Source organism: Lissotriton vulgaris, chromosome 8 (assembly GCF_964263255.1).
Source record: "Lissotriton vulgaris chromosome 8, aLisVul1.2, whole genome shotgun sequence".
Lineage (NCBI taxonomy): Eukaryota > Metazoa > Chordata > Amphibia > Caudata > Salamandridae > Lissotriton > Lissotriton vulgaris.
The window spans coordinates 1545026360-1545046250 of record NC_141696.1 but is presented as its reverse complement, the minus strand read 5'-3'; the positions used below and the strand labels follow the sequence as shown (position 1 = coordinate 1545046250).

Here is a 19891-nt window from a genome sequence, read left to right as displayed (position 1 = left end):
ATCGTTTCTCAAGGAAATGCAGAGTGAGGGATAGCCCTATAGTCATATACTGATTGCGAGTGACCAGGAGAGAAAAGGAGAGAGTAGTGTTTTCACCAGTCTCCAAGGGATATGTTCCAAAGTACCGCCGAATATGTTGAACGTATTCACAAACGCACATGCTCGACTTACTTCGTCAAGCCCACCACAGAAGGGTACGGACGCATGTGACGTTATACTGATAATAATATATCACCTATGAATGGCGATATGGCTATGAGTGACAAAACACCTGGGTGTATTATTTTAATGGTGCATGATGGTATGGAGGGGGTGTACAGATACTAACCCTTTACCCCTATTTTGACCGATTGTGTGGTGATGTGCAAATGACACTACGACTCACATGGGGGTGTCTGGGGGTCCAGACACCCACTAAGTGCTCTAAAAGTTTGAGTACACTATGAACGATGCATGAACGAGCACTGAGTTTTCCACATAGACTGGTCACATTGATAATATGAGCGCAGCATGAGTTAGACACATGAGCTAACAGTTGAAATTGTTTTTTTCACAGGTTGGACACAATAAACCAAAGTACCGGATCAAGGGTAAGTATATACCAGACCGGTCTTTAGGTGCAGCTTTCTGCACATTTTTTCAGAAACGAGGTAGTACCTTACGGCAATCCAGGGAGGGAATCTAAGTTGCCCTGAAGAAAGACAAGGACCCGCTCAGGCCAAACAATAAGGGCTGAAACATGTTGGCACTAGGGTCATAGGACTATTACATCCTTACGACCTACTTCCTTACTTTTAATATCCCCTGTAACTCCCCCAATAAAGCGATACCTGGAGTTAATTGAGGATTTTTAATCCCCCTGGGCTATTTAAATGCCCCTAAAACCCCCCGGCCTATTTCTCCTAAGTGCTCCTTGGAATATGGTCGAGCCCACCCTGACACCTAAATGAAGCATGACACTTCTAAAGTGTGTGAGGGTTATATAATAAAAAGGAATTGCTTCCTTCCCTGCCCATGAGCGGATGGTGTACCAACTGATGAGAGTAGTGCCAAACATTCCAAATAAACTAAACAGCCAAATGTTATTGTTGAAACAATACTTCTTACCTCCTCCACACTGCAGAACCGGCTGAACATTTAGGTTATTCTATTTTCAGGTTTTCTTTTTTTTTAACATGGAATGATAGCCTATAGGCATGACAGTATCCTGAACGCCAGTGCCTTAATTTGCTCTGTAGCAAGACCACTGACTCATTGTCAGTGAAATTGCTCTCCCTCCCTCGCAGCTCCACCATTAAGTGAGGCCCTCGCGAGCCCCTGCACTCTGTGTTGGTGTTCGAGGTCCTCCTCCACCCGCAGGTTATACCTGCGACTCATCCCTGGTGGTCCAGTGGACCTCTGACTCCTTCTCTCACTCTGCTCTATCCTCTCCTTTCTGCTCCATTTTCCCTCGTTTTTCACTCTTTATTTTTATTTTCACCCTTTCACTCTTATTTTCTCCCTTTCACACTTTTCTCCACTTTACTTCACTTTTCCTTTTCCCACTTTTGCGCCTGTTCTTCTTCCAGCCACTGCTCCCCCGCGGCCCCTCCTCCCCCAGTGTAACCAGCCCAAGCAAGTTCCCCTCCCTGCCTCCCAGCCCTCCCCTACCCCTACTTAATGATGGGCGCGTGCAGCGGGTGCGCCGCTGGCGTGCCAAAGGCAAGCCCGTCTGCACCTGCCCGCGACCTGAACACGACCAGCGCCAGGAATCCTGGACCTCTGCACCACCAACGCTCCAACCCAGTAGCACTCCACGTGCTCAACCCTGGCGGCAACAACTGCAAGCGAGCATCACCAGCCGACATCCACGGACCCTTCAGCTGTCACCGCTGCCGCCACACCTGCAGCGCCGCCAGGAACACAGACCCAGCACCCGCCCGCAAGAACACAACCGAACCGAAGACCCTGCAATGCATCCTCCTCAATGTCCGATCACTCCACAAACATGCCACCAAAATCTGTAACCTCCTCGACAGCACCACCCTGGACGTAGCATTCTTCACCGAAACCTGGACCAACACCACCTCGGGACAGGACATCGCCATTCCCCAAGGTTACAATATCTCACGGAAGGACCGCCCCACCCACCGGTGAGGAGGAATCACCATCCTCCACAAATCCACCCTCCGGCTGAGCACACTCCCCAACGAGCTCACAGACCAGATGGAACACCTACACTTCAACATACAGGCCAGCCCTACCACCACCCTCCGAGGAACTCTCATCTACTGACCGACCCGAACGCTGCGGACCTTTCACCAACTCCATCACACACATAATCTCCCCGTAAGCCATCGCATCCACAACTACACCATGCTGGGAGACCTCAACTTCCACCTCGACAACCAACTAGACCCCCAACACCACATCCCCTCTGGACAACCTCCATAACATTGGACTCCGACAGATCGTGACCGATCCCACACACTCAGCAGGACACATCCTTAACCCCCTCTTCACAACAGGAAACTCCATCACTTACAGCCACACCACCGTACTCCCGTGGACAGACCATCAATGCATCCACTTCACCTTCAGAACACCCACCATCCACAGACACCAGCACCTGCTCCCATGAAAAAACTGGACCAAAATCACAGACGACCAGCTCACCTCCTCGGCAACTCCACCCCAACCGCCGCAGAAGAAGACGACTCCAACACCGCAGCCCGAACTCTGCACAGATGGATCTCCGACAGCGCCAACACCATAGCCCCCCTCAAGAAGAACAACACACACGCTAAGAAAGCCAGATGGTTTATCACCGAACTTCGAGAGTCCAGACGCACATGCCGCCGCCTCGAAAAGGCCTGGAGGAACTCCAAATCCACAGAAGCCCACAACAACTTCAGTACCGCCACCAACTCATCAGAAATACAAGAAAAACAGCGGTCAAAGACAGAATCTCCACACACGCGCACAACAGCAAAGAACTCTTCAGCATCATCAAGGAGTTCGCCAAAACCACCAACGAGGCTACGGACATTCCTCCCTCACAAGACCTCTGCAACAAACTCAGCACCTTCTTCCACCACAAGATCAAGAACATTTACGACAACTTTGACGAAGACAACCAACACACTGAACCCTCACCAGCCACCCGACAACCTGAAGCCAACGATTGACAGCTGGACAGCCCTCACCACTGAAGACGATGCAGACAATCCACTCCGGGGCCACCATGGACCCCTGCCCCACCACATTTTCAACAGAGCCGCCTACACCATCACACCCCTACTTCACCACACCCTCAACCGCTCCCTGGTGAACGCCTCCTTCCCCGATGACTGAAAACACACCAAGATCAACCCCCTCCGGAAGAAGCCCTCGGCGGACCCCACCGACCCTCAAAAACTAGAGACCCATCTCCCTGCTACCGTTCCCAGCGAAAGTCATCGAGAAAGCCATCCACAGCCAACTCACCACCTTCATCAAAGAGCACAACATCCTCGACTCCTCCCAATCCGGTTTCAGAAATAACCACAGTACAGAAATCGCCCTCCTCGCCCCAACAGGCGACATCCGCTTCCTCCTGGACAGAGGAGAAACGGTAGCCCTCATCCTCCTCGACCTCTCAGCGGCCTTCGACACAGCCTCCCTTCGCACCCTAACACACAGACTCCACGTCGCAGGGATCCAGGACTAGGCCCTCGACTGGATCCAGTCTTTCCTCTCCGGCAGAACGCAGCGGGTGAGACTCCCTCCGTTCCTCTCGGATTACACTGACCACCTGCGGATTCCCCAGGGGTCCTCCCTCAGCCCCACGCTTTCAATGTCTACATGGCTCCGCTCAACCCATCATCAGAACCCACGGACTCAACATTGTTTCATACGCAGAGGACACCCAACTCATCCTCTCCCAATCCAACTAACCCAACGCAGCCAAACACAACTTTCAAGAAGGCATGGAAGCTGTCGCTAAATGGATGAAAAGCAGCTGCCTACAACTCAACACTGACAAAACAGAAGTACTCATCATCGGCCAATACATTGATGCCTGGAATGACACCTGGTGGCCCTCCGCCCTCAGAATCCCACCCACCCCCATGGACCACGCACGCAACCTTGGAATCATCCTGCACTCTGAGCTCAAAATGGATCGCAGATCAACTTTGTTGCAACCTCCTGCTTTCACACCCTGCGTCTCCTATGCAAGACCTTCAAATGGATTCCCCTCGAGCACAGAAAAACCGTCACTCAACCCCTCATCACCAGCAGACTCGACTACGGCCATGCACTCAATGCCAGAATAAACAAAAACCTCACCCACAAGCTACAAAACATCCAGAACGCCACCGCAAGATTGACCCTCAACCTGCCAAGACACTGCCATATCTCCCAGCACCTGCGCACACTCCACTGGCTCCCCATCAAGGCTAGAATAACCTTCAAGATTCTCACCCAATCACACAAAGCCCTCCATGACACCGGACCAGCATACCTGAACAGCTGACTCAAATTCCACGTGCCCCAAAGGACCCTACGATCAGCCCAACTCTCCTACGCCGTGGTACCCCGTGCCAGAAAGACCAGATCGGGAGACCACTACTTCTCCTTCCTCGTGGCCAGAGCTTGGAACGCCCTACCGCTCCACCTCAGACAGACAACGTCACACCCCATCTTCACGAGAAACCTCTAAACTTGGCTCTTCGACAGATCCCCTCCATGGTGGACTGGAACCTGCACCTCCCCCTCTTCCCCAGTGCCTTGAGACCCTTACGGGTGAGTAGTTGCGCTTGACAAACACATGATTAATTGATTGATTGGATCACCCTTCCTTTTTTAATTGAATTCCTGACAAATTAGGACAAATTACATAATTTCCTGATAGTTGACTTCCTTCTGAAATATTATTCTTTTGCATGAAAGCTATAACACATTCAGAACATTTATACATTTCTCAACAGCATGTGTTCTCTTATTTCTTATTAGCTATACCTTGGGAGTGAATGCCTTGTCAAATTCAGAACACTTACATGCTTTCTCTCTACTGTGAATTATCTGATAAGTCACTGGATCTCTCTAAAATAAAATGCTTTTTGCACTTAGAGCATTTTTATGATTTTTCTTTGAGCAGCTTCTTAGATAACATGACAGATTACCATTTTATTTTAAAGCTGTATTATCAGTTTTGTCTTTGTGAAAAAAGCCTTTTCACAGTAAGAACTATTTAAACAGTTTTGCCCCAGTGTGTATTGCCTGATGTAGTGATAGATCACCAGCTCACTTGAAAGCCTTTTGACATACAGTACATTTACATGGTTCCTTCCCAGTGTGGGTTATGTGGTGAACAAATAGTTCTTGCAGTTTATTGAAAGCCTTTTCACATTTATATGATTTCTCCTCCATTTGATTTCTCTGATGAAGTATCAACTTGTATTTGCTTGAAAGCATTGTCACATTTAGTACATTTATACGGCTTCACCACAGTGTGATTATTGTGATGAAGAAATAGATTACCATTTTTCTTGAAATTCCTGTCACACTCAAAACATTTATTAGGAGTCTCACTGGTTTGAGATGGAGGATGTATCAAATGTCTTTTTGTAATGAAAGCCTTGTCAATTTCAGAACATTTATAAGGTTTCTCACAAGTGTGATTTCGCTGATGTAATGAAAGTCCACTCCTTCGCCTGAAAGTCTTTTGGCATTCAGAACATGAATATGGTTTCTCCCCAGTATGAGTTCGCTGATGTATTATCAGGTTTCTTTTTGTAACAAAACCCTTGTCACACTCAGAACATTTATACGGTTTCTCCCCTGTGTGATATATCTGATGTTCTGAAAGGCCATTACATTGCTTGAAAGCCTTGCTACATTCAGAACATTTATATGGTTTCTCACCAGTGTGAATTCTGTGATGTTGTACCAAATTGAAGTTTTGCTTGAAAGCTTTGTCACATTCTGTACATTTATACGGTTTCTCACCAGTGTGGGTTCTCTGGTGTCTAATGAGCCCGCTTTTCGTAATGAAAGCATAACTGCATTCAGAACACCTATGTGGTTTTTCCCCAGTGTGAATTCGCCCATGTAATATTAATTCGCTCTTTTGCTTGAAAGCCTTGTCACAAGCAGAACATTTAAATGGTTTTTCACCAGTATGAGTTCGTAGATGTATCTTCAACTCTTTCTTTTTAATGAAAGCCTTGCTACATTCAAAACATATGTATGGTTTCTCGCCCGTATGAGTGTGCTGATGTGACATCAGCTGTGTTTTTCTAATGAAACCCTTGTCACATTCAGAACATGAATATGGTTTCTCCCCAGTATGAGTTCGCTGATGTATTATCAGGTTTCTTTTTGTAATAAACCCCTTGTCACACTCAGAGCATTTATGAGGTTTCTCCCCTGTGTGATATCTCTGATGTTCTGAAAGGCCACTCCATTGCTTGAAAGCCTTGCTACATTCAGAACATTTATATGGTTTCTCACCAGTGTGAATTCTGTGATGTTGTACCAACTTGAAGTTTTGCTTGAAAGCCTTGTCACATTCTGTACATTTATACGGTTTCTCCCCAGTGTGACTCTTGTGGTGACGTAATAGATGAGCCTTTTGCTTGAAAGCCTTGTCACATTCAGAACATTTATATGGTGTCTCGCCGGTGTGTGATAGGTGATGTATCATCAAATGACTTTTTGTAAAGAAAGCCTTGTCACACTCAGAACATTTATAAGGTTTCTCACCGGTGTGATATCTCTGATGTACTGAAAGCTTACTCTTACATTTGAAAGCCTTGTTACATTCTGAACATTCATATGGTTTCTCACCAGTAAGAGTTTGCTGATGTATCAGCTGTGTCTTTGTAATAAAGACTTTGTCGCACTGAGTAAATTCATATGGTCTTGTTTCAGTCTGACCTGTGTCTTTCAGCAGATCCATGTGTGTTGAAAACTCAACTTAATTAACTAGTTTGTTTAATTCAGTATGGTTTTGTTCATCTACAGTTAAAGTCTTGTATATTTATCTGGTCTTAAAATGCTGAAGTGTACGTAATGTTTCCAGATGGGTATTTCTAGAAAATCTTTCTGTACGTTCTCATGTGTAGATGTCTTGATTGCTTAGGGTCTTTCAAGTGTTCATTGCTGTCATATTCTTGAGACACACACCACGCCTTTTTATGTGTGTGGTTCCAACTCTGAACAGAAAAAGGCTGTTTACATCAGAAGCTCACATCAATAACAATCACAGACCTTTCATGAGCTAAAGTCTCTAAAATATGTCTCATACTTTTCGGGGGTTAATGTCTCCAAATTAGGATTGCTTTCTCTGGTGTCCAACATGATGTTCTGACATTTGCTTTCATTTTAGATTTCTTTCACCTGCTGATTGAAAAAATAGACATTAGCATGTTGTGAGCTAAAATTAACAAAAAAATGCAGTTATAAATCGAATTGTTTTTCCATTATGAAACTGAGCTAATTAAATCATTAAAGTAGCTAAAATGAACAAAATATTTTGAGATGCACGAATAGCCCAGGCCCCAGCTAATAGAGATAAAGCTGATTAGATGTGTTAATGGAAAGAGACATTGGCAATGATGACTGGACTGGGATATTTAGGCATTGGTACAGTAGTGGGCTGTAAGTAAAACATAAACCATAGACTAGGTGGCTCACAGACACCTTCAGAGTAGCTTGCAGCAGTGAGTGAATTGTTATAGAAGCACATATTGCATTTCCCTTCTGAAGTAAAGTGAAGGCTGTGTTTATTTTACATTATTATCTTCAGGGTGCAGATAGCAGGGCCTGATCATGAGCAATGCTGATTTCAGATTTACAACCCAGGGTCAGGCACAGAGCGGATGAACTGAAGCACTGAGATAGTCAACTCTTCAATAAAAGTCCTTGTCAACTATATATCGGAGCATGAGAACAAACTGATGCTTATGAATGCATTTAAATGGGAGAAAATTAAAATGAAGAGTTAACTTAATGATTAAGTTAAGTTTTCATTTTAATTTTCTTCCATTTCAAAGTGTATTTACAAACAGACACCTTCTTGCTCGTAGTGGCCGGTAGACACTGTGCCAAATTTAATAACTGAAACATAGAGTTATTATTTTTAATGGGGCGAATACAAATTGACTTTTGTGTACGTTTTTGAATGTTTGATGCTCACAAAGGGATTTATGAGTAGTATCTTTGCAAATGCAGAAAGAAAGGATTGTCTTCTTTTTTTTTTAAAGTGTAAGCTTACCTTTGTGAAACAGGCCCTGTGTCTTAATGTTTTCCTCCACTTTTAGTTAATCCAATTACTCCATAATATTTTATGAAACAAGTTTCTTCACTTTAAATTCCTCCCATTTCAACAAATGGATGTACTTTTGTGTTATAATATGCCACCGTGTCTACAGGTCACTGGGTGCAAGATGCCTGCTGTTTATAAATGTGAAAATGAAATGAGAGAACATTTAAATGATTAGATTTAAGGAATACGGAGGGCGTGGCTTGGCGCCCGACGTGGACGGCGGCTCCGATGTGAGCGCTCCGGGTCGTTCGGGGGACTTGCTCTCTCTTGCCTACTGCCACCACCTGTAAGAAGCAGTTTCTCCTACCGGAATATGGGGAGAATGTAGCGCTCCTAATTCGAGGGAGTTTCTGGGCATTTTCCTGCTTGTTTGGCAAGTTTGCGAGCGGACGCGGCTCCCTAATGGCTGCGACCGCCATTTTGTTTTGGCTTCGCGCGTTCAGCGCGCATCCTGTCACAGTCAATGCTTATCCCCCACAGCGCTCCAGACATCGGAAATCGCTCATGGTGAGCTAATCTTAATAATTTCAAGCTGCCTTAGTCTTTAGCCTGCCTGTGCTGACCTGTGCGAGTTTCACTCGCGATTTTCGCGACTTTGGCGGCCATTTTGTCCTTCTGGAACACTTCTCTCACATAGCTTCCTTGTGTTCACTATCAACATCTGCCCTCTACCAGGTGCAATACAATTTCAATGCACTCTCTCTCATTTGGAATTTCTTCATTCTGGCACCTCTTCAAGTCGCCTGCGCACTTTCCTGTTTGCGTATTCGCCTCAGGCTGCCCTTCTCTACTGCAACGCTGTGCCTTTCTTGAGGGTCTTTTCCTTCTCTACAATACACCATCCTGTTGAATCTCACTGTCATGGATATTCTTTGCTTTGCTCTTCACTGTGAGGACTTCCTGGCATAAGTATATGGATGTTGTCTCACGCTCCTAGGTGATCCTCTGGCATTCCTAAGTGGTTGGCAGAGAACCTTCTTTGGACCTTTTTGGCTCCTGTGTGCTTCTGCTGTTTGAAGCGTTCCTCCACACATATACTATTTCTCGCAGGCACGCACAGAATACTCCTGGTGCTAGTTTTTCCCTTGTTTTCTTTTTGGAGGCGACTCTCATTGTATGGAGAGAAGTGCGAATACTCGTATTTCTAAAACTCCGCGACGTGTTTTCATCAAAAACTCCAGAGTCTTCTCTGCATTGGCACATCTGGAAGCTTCTCAGGAACTTTCTGCCCAAATGTCGCAGTCCAACGCGGAACGTCCAATTCAATCCTCAGGAAAAGCCACGTCGAAACGTCTTAAAAAGGATCCTCCATCACCGACAGGTTCTACTTCAGCTGTTTCTATGGAGTTGCTGTTGGAGGAGATACGCGCTCTCCGGCCTTTCATGGAGGAAACTAATTCCAAGCTGCAAGTTCTAACTGACAACTGGTCACAGATGGACGCGAGAGTAACTACAATGGAGCGCTCTATAACCTCTCTTCAAGAGTCATCTTCCAAGGTGACACACATGCAGTCGCAGATTTCCTCTCTCCAGAAGCAGGTTGAGGAGCTTGAGAATCGCAACAGACGCAACAACCTTCGACTCTACGGCCTGGCGGAGAACTGTGAGGGAAATGACCCCATTGCTTTCTTCAAATCCTTCCTACCTAAGCTCCTTCACTTGCCTGAAGGTACCACGCTTAACATTCAACGAGATTTACAAAAGGGGGTGGTGATGAACAGAGTGTCTGAATTGAGCAGACCACTCTTACCCAGTCCAAAGATCAGGGCTTGATCCATCACCGTTATTTATCTCACTGCCCCATCCCAGCTCAGAACCTGGCTATATGCAAATCAGTCTGTCCCTGGCCCAGTGCATCATGGGAACAGGGCAGACTAAACTACCAAGCCAATTCTTTACCAGAAAGGAGACAAGCTACCGGGGACCGGTTTCTGGCATTTCAGCCTCTTCGGCCCGGCTTGCTTGAATCCTGATGGAGCAGTGAGAAAGGGACTCATGTCTGAGTATACCCTGCCACACCTATAGTGGCCAAAATCGATTTACAAAAGGGGGTGGTGATGAACAGAGTGTCTGAATTGAGCAGACCACTCTTACCCAGTCCAAAGATCAGGGCTTGATCCATCACCGTTATTTATCTCACTGCCCCATCCCAGCTCAGAACCTGGCTATATGCAAATCAGTCTGTCCCTGGCCCAGTGCATCATGGGAACAGGGCAGACTAAACTACCAAGCCAATTCTTTACCAGAAAGGAGACAAGCTACCGGGGACCGGTTTCTGGCATTTCAGCCTCTTCGGCCCGGCTTGCTTGAATCCTGATGGAGCAGTGAGAAAGGGACTCATGTCTGAGTATACCCTGCCACACCTATTGTGGCCAAAATCGATTTACAAAAGGGGGTGGTGATGAACAGAGTGTCTGAATTGAGCAGACCACTCTTACCCAGCCCAAAGATCAGGGCTTGATCCATCACAGTTATTTATCTCACTGCCCCATCCCAGCTCAGAACCTGGCTATATGCAAATCAGTCTGTCCCTGGCCCAGTGCATCATGGGAACAGGGCAGACTAAACTACCAAGCCAATTCTTTACCAGAAAGGAGACAAGCTACCGGGGACCGGTTTCTGGCATTTCAGCCTCTTCGGCCCGGCTTGCTTGAATCCTGATGGAGCAGTGAGAAAGGGACTCATGTCTGAGTATACCCTGCCACACCTATAGTGGCCAAAATCGATTTACAAAAGGGGGTGGTGATGAACAGAGTGTCTGAATTGAGCAGACCACTCTTACCCAGTCCAAAGATCAGGGCTTGATCCATCACCGTTATTTATCTCACTGCCCCATCCCAGCTCAGAACCTGGCTATATGCAAATCAGTCTGTCCCTGGCCCAGTGCATCATGGGAACAGGGCAGACTAAACTACCAAGCCAATTCTTTACCAGAAAGGAGACAAGCTACCGGGGACCGGTTTCTGGCATTTCAGCCTCTTCGGCCCGGCTTGCTTGAATCCTGATCCATTCAACGAGCACATAGGTTGGGTCGCATTTCATCAACTTCCTCTGCTTCTTCAAGACCAAGAGGTGTCATCATGTATTTCTTAGAATACACTGATCTTCTCAAAGTCCTCTCAGCGGCCCGTGCCTCCCCTCGCCTCACATGGCCTGGATCCAATCTCTTCTTTGCGCAGGATTACGCCAGAGCTACAGCCAGCCGCCGTAAAGCCTTCTTGGATATGCGACCAGAGCTTCGTTCCATTGGCGCCAGATATGGCCTTTTCCATCCTTGCCTGTTCAGAGTTACTCACAACAACAAAACGACGACCTATGAGGATCCTGTTCGTCTGCGGAGCTTCCTGAACTCTGCCCAAGCGTCTGATATGGATCTATCCAGTTCTTCATCAGCCTTTCCTCCGTGACTTTCATGAGCTGCTGTTTTGTTTTCTTACTTAGTCTGCACAATTAATGTTGACTGTTTTCTATGTTCGCATTTTTCACGTTGTTTCGCCCCTCTTCTTCTATATGATTCTTTTGGCTTCTAATTTGTTCCCTTGTGTCTCTACAATGTAGACATATGTTGTATACTGTTGTTTGCCATTTCGTTTTTATTACTTAATTCCTTGATGTTCTCTCCTCTCAAGTTTTCTGTTCTTTCTTTTCTTCTACAGGTATTACAATCTACAGTGTGTTTCCCCCCCGGTCTGGTGGTTCGCTTACATTGGATGTCGTGCCTCCTCCAGTTGGTGCTCCCCCCTCAGTTTTTTCTTCTCGTCTCCCCTCTCTAGTGATCGTTCTTCCCTAGTTCTTCCCTCCGTAAGTAAGTTCTCCTTTGTTCACAGGTGTCTTTCTCTTCTTGCTTTCGACAACTTTTATGTTTCAGTTTTTTTCACACCTTTTTCTCTCTCACTTACATTCCTCTACTTTGTTTCCTCATTCAACTGGTTTTTATTACCACTTCTTTACTCCATGTTCCTCTTCTTCATTTATTTTTTCGATCTCATATTACTTCACTTCTTCTTGACTCTCTTATCCTTTTTGATCACTTTTTCCTTCTGGGTACCTATTATATTCCTTTTTTTCTCATTGACATTTTTTTTCTCACTTTCATGTTATGTTGTTGAAAATAGTTACATGGAATGTTAAGGGTGTTAATTCTCCCATCAAACGACAGAGGATTTTGTCGCACCTTGCACGTTTAAATGTTGATATTGCTTTCTTGCAAGAAACTCATCTGTCTGCTGAAGAATCTGTTAAACTAAAGAGAGGCTGGGTGGGTGATGTTTACTACTCTCCAGGGGATGGCAAGCGTAACGGAGTAGCCATTTTATGTCACAAAACTCTTTCTCACTCTTTGCTCGCTCAGGAATCAGATGATGATGGTCGCTGGACATATGTTAAGCTCTCTATTAAGAATGTTCCAATTTCCCTTTTAAATGTCTATGCCCCCACTGCTGAAGATCCTACTTTCTGGCATACATTTTCCCGTCATATTACCAGATTTATCGATGACAACTTTATTTTAGCGGGAGATTGTAATCAGCCCCTTGACCCCTTTTTGGATAGGAATTCCAAGGCTCACTTTATTCCTAATAAGTCACATAAATCCTTCTCCCAAGCTATCTCTCAACATAAGCTTACTGATGATTGGCGCTAATGCAACCCAGAGCTGCAGGAATTCACTTTTTACTCTCCTTGTCATCACTCCCAATCCCGGATTGATTACATCTTTGTAACTCACAACATTGCCCAAACCCTCACCCATGTAGAGATTGGTCCGATTTTACTCTCAGACCATGCCCTCACTGTGGTTCAACTTGACATCCTACCTAAATCAGTTGGGCCCAAGCGATGGCGCTTTAATAATTCCCTTCTCTTAGACCCCAAGTTCACTGCATCCTTCACTGAATTCTCAGATGAATTTTTTTTATTTAATGACACTCCCTCTATTCCCAAGCACACCGTTTGGGATGCCTTCAAGGCCGCAGCGAGGGACTTTATAATTGGCTTTGTGGCGAAAAAACGGAGGGCTGCTCGTAGTTTTACAGCTGCCATCCTTCTCGACATTAAGAAATTGGCGCATTCTTATTTTACTTCCCGATCGCAGGAAAGTTTAACAGCCCTGAATAATGCTAAAATGAAATTTAACAAAAAGTCTACGGACGATGCGTCCTTATATCTACTGAAATCAAGTGCCAAGTTTTATGGGGGCAAAAATAAGGCTGGGAAGGTTTTAGCTAATTATCTGAAGGTAAAGCACAATAAGCTAAATATTGAATCAATCTATGACACACACTCTGTTCTTAAACACACGGATACAGACATTCTTGCTGAATTTTCTGCCTTTTACAGAACTTTATACTCTTCTGAAACCCAACCCTCCTCTCAATCCTTAGATCATTTTTTCTCCAACATCCAAAAGCCAGCTCACTTCCCGCTTGATCTTTCTCATTTAGAACTTAGCATCTCCCAGCAAGAGTTACTCACAGCACTTCAGAATCTCCAAAAAGATAAAGCCCCTGGGCCGGATGGCTTTACTGTTGAGTTTTTCCTTCACTTTTCAAAACTGCTCATCCCAAAACTACACTCCCTCATCGATGCTTTCCTCACCTTAGGATCTTCCTCAGGCTCTTTCTCTAATGCGCACATTTGTCTCATACCCAAGGAGGGGAAAGATCCTCAACATTGTAAAAATTACAGACCTATCTCCTTGGTTAATATTGATTATAAAATATTTGCGAAGTCCCTTGCAGCACGTCTTGATCTTCTTCTCCCGGATCTTCTGGGTGAGGAACAGTCAGGCTTTGTCAAGGGTCGTTTCATAACCAACAACACTAGACTGCTATTTAATGTCTTATCTAAGTCCCGTCATTTGCCCCATTCCCTTGCGGCCATTGCCCTTGATGCTGAAAAGGCGTTTGATAGGGTTGAATGGACCTATCTTTTTCACACCCTTCATTGGTTTGGTTTTGGTCCTAATTTTATTTCTCTGATTTCCTTACTTTATTCTAATCCACGTGCAGCTTTTTGTGCTAATGGTCAAATATCCTCCTTTTTTGATTTGAAAAGAGGCGCCCGTCAAGGATGCCCCCTATCTCCTTTTCTCTTTAACTTGGCCTTAGAACCCTTTCTGTCTAAACTCCGTCAGAACCCTACCATTCAGGGCTTTCAGATATCAGATTCCCAAATTAAGCTGGCCGCATACGCGGACGACATCCTTCTTTTTATCTCTAACCCCACTGATTCGATTCCCGCCTTCCTGGCTGAAGTAAGTGATTATTCCCAAATATCTGGTTATAAACTTAACAATGATAAATGCGAGATCCTACCCCTGACGAAATTCAAATTTAAGCCTGATTTTGCTGTATCTAACTTTACATGGAAATCTTCCCATATTAAATACCTTGGATTACATATTACTCCCACCATCCCAGATACTGTTTCCCTCTGTCTGTCCAAATGCATCCAAAAATTAGTGGATTTAATGTCCAAGTGGCATCCTCTTGACCTGCCTTGGTGGGGCCGCCATGATACTATTAAAATGATGTTGTCTCCCATAGTCCTTTATACTATTTCTAACATTCCAGTCTCCATTCCTTCCAAATTTTTAAAAAAGATTAACTCCATTCTAATGTCCTTTCTTTGGAATAAGAAGAGGCCTCGAATGTCTCTAGCTCGACTGATTCGTCCTAAGACGGAGGGTGGAGTTAATTTCCCGAACTTCCCTCCTTACCATAAAGCGTTTCAATTACGACAAGCCTCCTTCTGGTTGCAAGATCCCAGCACTCTTTGTCCTTTATGGACTAAATTTGAGCGCCTTCTTCTTTCTCCTTTTTCCTTTGCTGAATATCTTTCCATCTCTCGTAAACCCTCTTCCATTTCCACTCCTATTCACAAATTTACTACTAAACTGCTCCTCTCTTCTTCTCATTCCTCTCCCACAACCATTGCTGATTTCCTTTCATCTACCATTTGGCAGAACACCGCCCTACTTATCCGCAACAAACCTTTCTTTTGGAAAACATGGCATCATAAGGGGCTGATATGGGTTTCCCAACTCTTTTCTCAATCCTCTTTCTTACCTTTCACCACTCTTCGTTCCCTTTACGATTTACCTACCTCCTTTACTCGTAACTATCACTTACTTAGAGAGGCTGCCTTGACAACTTATAATCGGCTCTCTCAATTATATCCTTCTCCTGCTTCTCCCACTTCCAACTCCTTGCTTCACTCCTTTTTACGCAATACCCCAAAGGCTTCCGCCATTTACAAACACCTTCACACTACTGATTCTGTTAGACCTAAATCCAAAGTGGAGGAATGTTGGGAACATGACCTTTCCACGTCTTGGCCAATTTCACTATGGGACAAAGTTTGGATCAAGATCCGTAAATCCTCGAGAGTGGCAACTTTGACACAGTCCTTGTTCTTCGTTTATAATAGACTTCTTTATACACTCTTTGACCTCCACAAACGCTTTCCAAACACTTCTCATGTCTGCTGGTCTTGCTCATCCCCACAGGCCACTTTGTTCCACATGTTATTCCTATGTACCTCTGTTCATGATTTTTGGTTACAGGTTTGGGCTCAAATTAATCAGATTTTTCACACATGTGTCCCCTTTTCTCATATAAACATTTTCTTAGGCAGCCTTTCCCCTTGCTGGGATAATGTTGAATTAAAACCTCAGATTATTGATTTGCTACTGGCTGCTGCGTTCCAGCAGATAACGGTAAATTGGAAGGACTTCTCCAATATCTCCTTCAAGGCGTGGTGGTTTAACGTTTGCCATAACCATAGACTTGACACTGCTTTTGTCTTTCCGGCTCGCATGGCTGCCAAGCATTTGGACTTGTGGCTCCCTGTCACGCTCTACTTGGACACTTGTGCTAATCCTTTGTTTCGTCCACTGCCTTCGCAACAAGAAGTCCCCAAACCTCCTTAAATGCTCACTGCATTCCGTTTTTCTTCATTGTATCATCTTTATATTCCTTTCAGGTATTTTCATGCTTTTTATGATTAATGTTTCAAATGCTTTTTCATTTTTTTCCTTATTATTCTGTTGCCCAGATTTTCCTTTTGATACTATTTACAACCGTGTGCTTGTTTTATTTATCATAGTTTTCATTGTTTTATATTTCCAATGTACTTTGTTTTGACACCTTGCTTTTCTCTTATCATTATCAAATAAAATTTTCTTGAACTTAAAAAAGATTTAAGGAATACATATAAACATAAAGATAACTCTTCAATTGAATTTTCTCCCATTTCAAAGTGAGATTATTACTTTTAACAAATCCTGATGCAATGACACAGGTAGTGCTTTGTGTAATATCTGTACACTTGTTTTGCTTAACAGAGTACATGCCAGGATTCTATGTTATATATGTGGTGACCCGAATTCCGCCCGTGTACCACTCCTTAGAACTTCCTTAGACACTTCCTCAAATTCGTGCAAGGTGAGTCCTAAAATGGAGTTATTATTCTCTCATTATTGGTGTAGTTTTTTTTTTATACATCTTAAGGTGAGGTGGATTTATATATGCCAACCCTGTCACCCTTTTATCTTCCAACATTATTAGTGCCTGTTCTATGCTACGGGCATTATGTCCTAATGCTAATTTTTGGTATCAGGATATCCGGTTTTTGCACTTAGAATGGTGATATGGTCATTGACACACTTTTTTAGTTGTGAGGCCTGCCTATTTTTCTAGCTTTTTAAAGAAATGCTTTTTCTTGTTCTAGACTGCAAGTACATATATACACCAGGTCTAAAGTGAATTGTTCCTTCTACGACTTGGGGGCATATAAGCAAGGGCCGGAGTTAAAATTATCGCCGCTTTAGCGTCCGTTTCCGGATGAAAAACGGCGATAATTGTAACGCCCTATTAGCAAGGACACGCTAACGTGTGAATCCATGCTTCTTCGCCCTTTCCATTAACGCCCAGCTTTGCATCTCTAATGAGATGTAAAGAGGGCGTTCCTCCCCAGGATAACGGGAGAAATGTCTCTAAGCAAAATTTCTCCTATTATCAATCCTCACGCAAAGAAGCATAGCGACAAGAAAATTAGCAATAACCTCTGTTATCACTACTTTCCTTACGCCTGCTTTGAAACTGACTTAGCCATGATATCCTATGGAAAGTGGCTAACATGGTTAAGTATGTGTAGCCCTATCAGCAAGCTATCGCCAAAAGTTGTGCGATTATCGCTGGATTTCCAGCGATAATCGCACAGTTGGCAGCTTGCGCTCTGAATTTTATTGCTTTTGGAGATAAGCATTGCTGATAGCACGCTATCTCCGCGATAAAATTCAGAGTTGGCCGGCGATAATTATCCTAGCGCTAAGTGCGCTTAGCGATAATTATCGCCAGCCCTTGCTGATATGCCCCTTGGTTCCTTCATACAGCTTTCATATCACCATCGATTGGTTGTATACTTACAAGGTGAGAAAGAGTTGAACAATTCTTCAAACCATATTTGTTTTAAGCCTAGAACTTTAATTACATGTAAATAGCACTGCTTGTGCTTTCCTGTTTGGTAAGTCGTGTTACTAATAGGCTTGACTCTTTCATCTTGACCAAGTAATAAAGAATCTGCAATACATGCACTTGACAGTTTTGTCCTCTTTCCATTTTCTCTCTATATAACCATCTCCTAGGCTATGGTCACGTTATTATTTTTTTTATGTTGTTTTTTTCTCTCCCGTATGCACTGACAAAAATTGTTATTATATGTTCTGGAAATGTATACATTTGTATTAAATATGTTATATGTGGTAGACATACAGTTTTGTGTTTACTATGTGGTATTTTACTTCTATCATGATGTTTATATGTTTGTAAATATTTATGTGGAAAAGAATTTCTTTGTATAAGTTTGTGGGTCATTTTGTAAAATGTTGTAAAATACTGTGTGTGTTCTTTTAAATGTTGGTTATGGTCTGTTAATGTTACGTTTTGTCTATGATTGTTACAGCCCTGATGAAGTTCCCTTTTTGCACAATCAGGAACGAAACGTGCTGGCTGTGTGCCATTTTTAAAGACTGAGTGAAAAAAATAAGTACTTTTGGAATTACTATTGATGTGTCTGACTTTGCTACGAGTGCACCTTCCACCTTCTCTTGAAAAACTTTGACCGTGACTCGCACCTCTGGACAACGGGTGTAGGAAGTGTGTTGCACCACTCTGAAATTGACTGTACATGTGGATTGGTTGAGCTGGACTTTGGTCTGTCGTCTGTTCCTTTTTTGCTAACATTTACACACAGTGGGCATTGTGCTACCGGTGGCTGGTAGACAAAGTGCCATATTTATAACTGGGAAATACAAAAATGGTGGTTCCATAGTATGAACATTTTTGCCGAACATTCTTCTGGCCTTTAAATTTCTGCCATTTTTAGAAAGAATGGTGGTGGGTTTTTCGGTATACATGTAACACTGACGCATATGGTGAAAGGTATGTCCTGTGACACAAGTACAACGAAAAAGGCTCCTACTCACCCATTCATATGCACACATGTTGATAAGTCTTCAAAAACCACGCTCTGACTGACATACAGGTCAGCCCTGTCATAGTGCCTCTAGTCAAAATATGTTGTTCAAATCATAGTATATGGCTCTATGAACAATAGGTTTAAAGTCAATGAAGAAGGGCGTGGGGGTGTCTGGTGACACTACGCCAGTGGCTTGGCCTTTACTAGATGACAAGGATTTTCATTGATTAGAAGTAGCTCTCATTACAGAAAAGGAGACCCCCTGCCATAGACAATATAGGACTCATGTCAGGATGTTTAGATTTTCCTTTTCTGACAACGAATGATGTTGAGTTTCTATAAATATTATCGTGACTGTTGATCATAATAAATGTCACAATTATATTGAACACCTTAATATTTGCCAGTTACTTGGAACTATGCCTATGGCTCTTTTATTCTGCTTCATGAATTTCTGAGAGTGTTAACCGTATTGTAGCACAACACCTCTGAAAATCTGGAACTTCTTATACACCTAGAGAACAATTCAACTGCAGGGCACTCCGACAATCAGTCCGATATCTTATATTCTCAAAAATACATTTATCAGTTAACATTTAGAAACACACTGCTCATGCTCAATACGAATGTATTTTGCGTATGGACATTTACTAATATTTTGAGATATTTGGTAGTGAACAAATTCTGAAGTTTCCTTCTAGTTAGCATATTCTCTCAACATTGGTTCAATTTAATAGCTCAGCCCATACCCATTGTATATCCAAATGTAGAATTACATACCGTCAAAAGCACACAAATGTCTGCTCTCCTCAGGTTTAACCCCATCACTGCTGTTATGATGAAGGTGTATGTCAGAAAATACATTTGAATGCAAGAAACCCTGGTAGTAAATCTAAAAGGATAATGATTAACAATATACATACATACTTAAAGATTAATGCATATGGTTGAAATATCTTCTTTGCTGATATGCCCATCAATTCCTGATAGCAAGCAAATCAGTAATATTTCTAGTTGGGTTTTCTAAAAACAACCTTGATTTATACTTTAACATAGTAATGCTAGAACCATCTAAGTCAACCACTTCAAACACCATGACACTGCATGATCAACATTCACAAT

The 19891-nt window shown here is 43.5% G+C and overlaps 1 protein-coding gene and 1 pseudogene across 2 annotated transcripts in view; both read right to left on the bottom strand.

Moving 5' to 3' along the window:
• The window catches only part of LOC147700325 (uncharacterized), a 143136-nt gene that overhangs the window by 61933 nt on the left and 61312 nt on the right, over positions 1–19891 (bottom strand).
• LOC147700326 (uncharacterized) overlaps positions 5550–19891 on the bottom strand; it is a 75634-nt pseudogene continuing 61292 nt past the window's right edge. Inside the window, exon 2 of the transcript XR_015299403.1 lies at positions 5550–7365. The product of XR_015299403.1 is annotated as an uncharacterized LOC147700326 (transcript). The remainder of the gene's footprint in view (positions 7366–19891) is intronic.